The sequence below is a fragment of the Uloborus diversus genome, chromosome 5 (assembly GCF_026930045.1).
Source record: "Uloborus diversus isolate 005 chromosome 5, Udiv.v.3.1, whole genome shotgun sequence".
In the NCBI taxonomy this organism is placed as follows: domain Eukaryota; kingdom Metazoa; phylum Arthropoda; class Arachnida; order Araneae; family Uloboridae; genus Uloborus; species Uloborus diversus.
This window is the reverse complement of record NC_072735.1, coordinates 126,274,363-126,280,362: the sequence shown is the minus strand read 5'-3', so window position 1 is coordinate 126,280,362 and position 6,000 is coordinate 126,274,363. Positions and strand designations below refer to the sequence as shown.

Genomic DNA, 6,000 nt, shown 5'->3' with positions numbered 1-6,000 from the left:
GCAACACGGATTTGGGAAATTCTGAAAAATTAGAGAAGAAAATGAGACCTTGTCTTTTGCATCATACAACACAAAATGAACTGCCGCAAACAATGTAAACAATTCTTGCAATCTCCTAAAAACATGTCTCTCATATTAAAATTCAGTAAAATGCCCTTTGGATTAACCTTTCAGCAAGTCTTGATCTTAAAATACCAAATTTACAACGCTTATATTTACCGAAGTATAAATGTACATTGTCCGGGAAAAAATTGGAGATAGTAGTTTTTCTACATCAATCTTCCCTACTTCCACTATATATTTATATGCGTAATTATGCAATTAATAGAAGTCAAACACGTGTCAACACTGCATTTTAACGTGTATAACTAATTTTTGCTCTGCAGCACACAGTTTAATAATTCTTTACAGTTTTATTACTTACGAAGCGGCAGCTTAATGTTTTCCTTGGCAGATGAAATCGGAACTGAAAACATTTCATACTTTTGCAATGTCGTATGTTTAAGTTGAGAAATATCAATTAAAAAATTCAAAGCATGAAAAATATCTAAAACAATGATATATTTGTTTTATTTCTTATCATAAATATAAAACTTAATTTAGCGATATAGAATGAAAATGAACTAGTGCTTAATTTAAATGTTATTTCCAGAAATTCGTTGACATTACAAAAAAATAATTTCCACAAAGCCAAAAATCTTGAGTGCAATTTATAAGCTGTACACCCTCTTCTCTGATATGATTCCTATCATCAACGTTTGGATTTTAAATACTGGTCCTTGAGATTGAAGTAGAGATTTCTGCGCACATTTCCATGTTCCTGAAATAGAAATAAATACTTTTACCTTAATGTGATACAAAAGTAAAGGCTATGGAATAATAACGGTACTAATGCATAGAAACTTCGGTAGCTCGACATGCGGATAACTCGACTACCTCGGTAACTCGACATGTATTTCTCTTATGGTTAGCCCAGTGCTGATTCCGATGGGCGAAAACCTCTCTAACTTGACACACATTTCCAGGAATCAATGTAAGTCGACACACAATTTCTATTCAAGTCCAATATTTGCTACCAACAATCTTTCATATTAACTTTTTCTCAGAATTTTTAGCTACGTTTCCCTGGTCAGTTAGTCCTTTTCTGGAAAACTCTTTTAGAGAACTTTGTCTTTTATCCCGGAGAGTCAGCCACCACACTCTGTGCTGTTAATGTATTTCAAAAAGGGTAGGAAAAAGTTAAGATAAATGTACATCTCTTGAGAAAGAAGGCACCGTGACATGTTTTTCAAACAAGTGTGAGCAGGACTTTTTATCTTTAACAGATCTGACAGAAAAGAAGCTTTTATCTCTTTTCAAAACTTATGTATTAATTCCTGACGAGGTATCCAAATAATATTAGTGATTTTTGTATTTTTCAAAAAAAAAACGAAAAAGAAAGAAAATTAATTTGCTGGATATATTTATCATAATGTGAATGATAAGCATTAGTAAGTAAGTGATACAGAAACTCTTAAGGAATTAAAATTAAAGAACCTCAGTAAAAATCCACTTAAGTCGACATGCTTTCATGTTCCTTTGGGTGTCGAGTTATCGAGGTTCCACTATATATTATAATTATCTTTACTTAAACAAGAATCAGAAGTTTACATCAGAAAGTTTGTAAGTTTCACACTTTTACTCTTATTGCGCTACACATGTATAATTTAAATCAAAATTGGATTAGAAACGGAACTTTTCTTTTTTCAATCGCTGCAGTTGGAAGAAAAATGTGTGTGTGGAGGAGAAGAGGGGAATGCTCACCAAAAAAAAAGTAACCAATTTACATTCATATGTATTATTTTTACAATAAAAAACTCAATATTACCCCGCTTTAAACTACTGCACTGAATCAATGCAAATATAAATATCTAGAAGATTAGTTATGAGTTGCGAAACTCGTAGATCTATCTGAAGATTAAGAAATATGACCGCATAGTAGAGTCATAACTATTATTATATAGATAGAGTAGAATCAGTTGTTGCTGTAGTGTGCCAGATAGGCTGACAATTTGAGGTGCGCTGCTTCACTTTTCCAACTGTACAGTAAATTGGTGTGAAGTTCTATTTCTACAGCCCCAGCCATAAGGACCCGTTTATGGGTCATTCTTCAAAAAGTGTAACTTTTCCTTCACACGCTTTTTACTGTAAAAACGTTAAGGAACAATTCATTTAACAATGATTTTTAATTTCATCAAAAATATGCCGATTTAACCCTGCCAAGAAATTTTTTAATAATAATTTTTATTTTGGTATATTTTTGGTTTACAACATGCGAATTCTCACCTCCGTTGCATGTCACACTCCTTGCGAGACTGTTTATGCTGCTTAATAACTTATTTATTTAAAAGTATATACTTTTTTATTTATTATCCCTTTCACAAGTGTCTTAAAAACTTATTGTTTTGGTGTATTTAATTTTTTAATATTGTGTTTTAGTTCGTTTTAGTAGGATAAGGAGCCATTACACACAATAAATTCTCACCTCCGTTACCTAAACTTAAAATGCCGTTCCTCATTAACACGTGGCAGCAATGACATCAAATTTTATTTTCCATGATACAAGAGAGACCCCTTGTTTATTTTCAGCCATAAAAAATTGTGAGATTTTTGTTGAAAAACAAGAAGATAGATTTCGCTTTAAAAACTAATATAAGTGTAGTTACTGTGAATTCTCACCTCCGTGAACTTGATTTTCAGGGATGTAAATTAATGTAAAAAAAGAAGTGAACACGTTTTATATGCTTAACATGTGCAGATTGTAACAACGAAGAAAAAAAATCCCTGAAAAATGTATACATTAGGCCTATATTAATGGAAAATTCCTCACCTCCGTGACAGACCTTATCATTGCCATTATTTCTGAGGTGAAAATAAATGATGGAGGGAAAATACATCAATCTTAGGCACTGTACCAAAATTATAAACAGTCAGTATATTCTCAAATTTACTAAATACTATTTTTAACACAAATTTGAACAAAAAGGATAACTACTAACTAAGCCGTACTTTAGTTAAGGGATCTTAATATTAAATTCCCACTATTCATTAAAATAGCTCATTGTTTTCACAATTAACAAAAGTACTACTTCGATATTAAATTGGCCTCGATTTTTAAACATTAAAAGTTTTTTTTTCTTTTTTTTTTAATTTCCGTGAACAAGGCATTTTTTTATTTTTTTTATTTACGAGTAAAATAATTGGAACTTAGATGGGCCATTGTTTATGGTTGCTTCTAGTAGTTAACACTTTCATGTAAGAATGGAAAAAAAAAAAGGTTTCGAAATTGAAAAATATTGTAACGGATTCGGTGTGACTTCCCCTTTCTTGAAAGGACGACACAGTTCTTGAGTGAAACACAGGAGATTTATTTACACTAGGTACAGGAAAGATCGTTGACAACTGCTAAGTTAATCATCAGCAATTAAGCTAATAACAATCAACACCGTAAACTCAACGGTTACACATGTATTTTCATCCAAATACGAAAAACCAACACAGCGAAATGCCTTGCAAAAAACAGAGCTAGTACACTCTCAGAACAAATTCTCAATCGAAACTGACTCATTCACAAGACGCCCGGCGCTTTATACCGAGCGAAGAAATCTCTAGAAAATCCTACTAAGTTCTACACATTCATCATATCTTCTTTTTATTCATTCACGAATCTTATCAATGAAAAATAGGGTGACCGTATTATTCAGCCGAATGTACGGGAGCTATATATTCATTACAAGAAACTATTTACAGGTTACGTTACTACAATAATTTTAGATGAAAGATAACTTAATAAACGCCAAATTTAGCGAGATTACGACAAATTAATCACAAAAATAATTACTACTTACAGAATTTGTAACAATATTTACATTCAAAAGTTACATTTTCTGGAGAATGACCCTTATAGGCACATTCACACAAAGAAAGGACAAGGACAGGAGAAAGAAATTAAGTCCATGCCCGAGCCGAGATTCGAACCCGAACCATCCTATCGCTGTCAGACTTCACTGAACCCCAGACAAGACAGGTAGAATCAGTTGAAAGCAGATAATTAAACTGTGCGTCAATTATCATGATTTTCCGGGTAAAACTAAAAATTTTAAGGGGAAATGAAAATTTTAAAAAATTTAAAAATCTTCTTTCATGCCATTGAAAAACATTACAATTTAAACTTTGAAAACTGCTAAATTTATGAATGAATAAATGTTACAAGTGAAATATACTAATGTATTAATTTTTTATAATGTTTTGCTCTTAAAATATATGATTTAATTTACTAGCTTCCAGCTTTGGAGCAGAAAGCTAGCCCCCTCCTCATCTTTCCCCTTCTGGGAAAGATGAGGAGGGGGGTCGTAACAAGCAGGATGTTTGTCTAATTTGGTCATAACAGTCTTTACATGGTCTTTACATTACATAATAGAAAATATGACTTAAAATCAGGGGTTCTTATGTGAGTTTAACCTACGCTCGTTGTGCCCCTGTATTTACTCTCTCTCTTATTTTATAGTACTGTACGGATGTTATTGCACTTTCTATCCTATTAATCTAAAATTTATTCCAATTTCTAATTATTTCATATTAAGTAAGTTCTATTATATTACCCCATTTAATCCATTACAATGAATCAAGTATACAGAATATTAGATCCTTAGAGTTGGGATTTGGTTCATGGAACAGCTTTATTGACCCTCGCGTTAGAAGACATTCAAGTGGTGCGACAACCAGTTAACTTCTTTTCATTTAATGCAGAGGTCTGATTAAATTATTCACAAAACTCATACTCTGTGTGCAAAATCCATTGAGGAGGTCTGTGCCATCTTAACGCTCCAGAGAGACCACATCAAATGGGCTGCCATGGCGAAGAAGGTAATTTCGTTGAGTATCACATTCAGTTCTGACTGAAAATCCTTGCCTTTCAAATTGCCATCTTTTTTTCAATTGATTTAAATAGGTAGTGATGAACTCGATCTAGATGGAATGAATAAAAGTAACTAAATAAAAGAGTTTTAATTCACAAGGTATACATAATTTTGCACAACATTTTACTCGCACAATTTGCCACTATTAGTTAATGCAATCAGTAGATATTTTGAAGTGAAACTTTTTATGCGAGGACTTTGAAATTCTGATCCGCAAGATTTTTGTGTGACGGAAGTGGGCGTAGTTTTTTTTTTTTCAATTGTTGCCAAAAACAATGAAAAATAATAGATATCATAAAGTTGAATCACTTCCGCTTTTTAATTGTTGCCAAAAAATTTTTTAAAGATGATAGTAATTATGAGGTTAGTTTTGTTAATAAATTTAACAAATTAGTTTCAATGCTGAACGAAAGCAAGCACACATTTGTGGATTTCGGGCATAACTTTTCAAATAGAGCAGTTTTTTCTAAGATTTCTTGATTCAAGTCAGGTGATCAACATTTATAGCGTAATTCACATTGCTTAAGTTCAGCCTCGAAATTAGTTTGTAACCTTCATTAACTAATTAACTTTATAACTAAGTACTGTTATTTTTCATTGTTTTTGGCAACAATTACAAAGCTGATTTCGTGTTCAGTTTTCTCGTTGTCTAAAATCTATTTTCTTCATTAAAATGTACAATTTTATTGCAAATAGGCCTAAGTCAAGCTTATGTTCATACAAAATTTTATTAAAATCTGTCCAGTAATTCTGGAGATCGTAGATCAAATATGAAAATTCGCTTCATTTCTTACACCAATGTAGACATTTCTGTGCAACATTCTGAGAGTTCCGCGTGCTTTCAAACAATTGTTTAGGCGTCTTCATTGCTTGAAGGCGACACTGAAAAAAGTTATTTTAAGTTTATTGATCTAACATTTTCCTCTTCAACAGATCTACAAATGCTAGTTGCTGATTTCTGCTAGTTTTACTTCTCATGCATTGTTAAAAACTCAGGAAACGTTTGCGGTAAATATTACTGTAAAATGGAGTGTTTACAGTA

General features: G+C 32.0%; 1 pseudogene; it reads right to left on the bottom strand.

Annotated features, from left to right (window-relative positions):
* Window positions 1-556: 556 nt before the first annotated feature.
* LOC129222495 (choline/ethanolamine kinase-like) overlaps window positions 557-6,000 on the bottom strand; it is a 30,184-nt pseudogene continuing 24,740 nt past the window's right edge.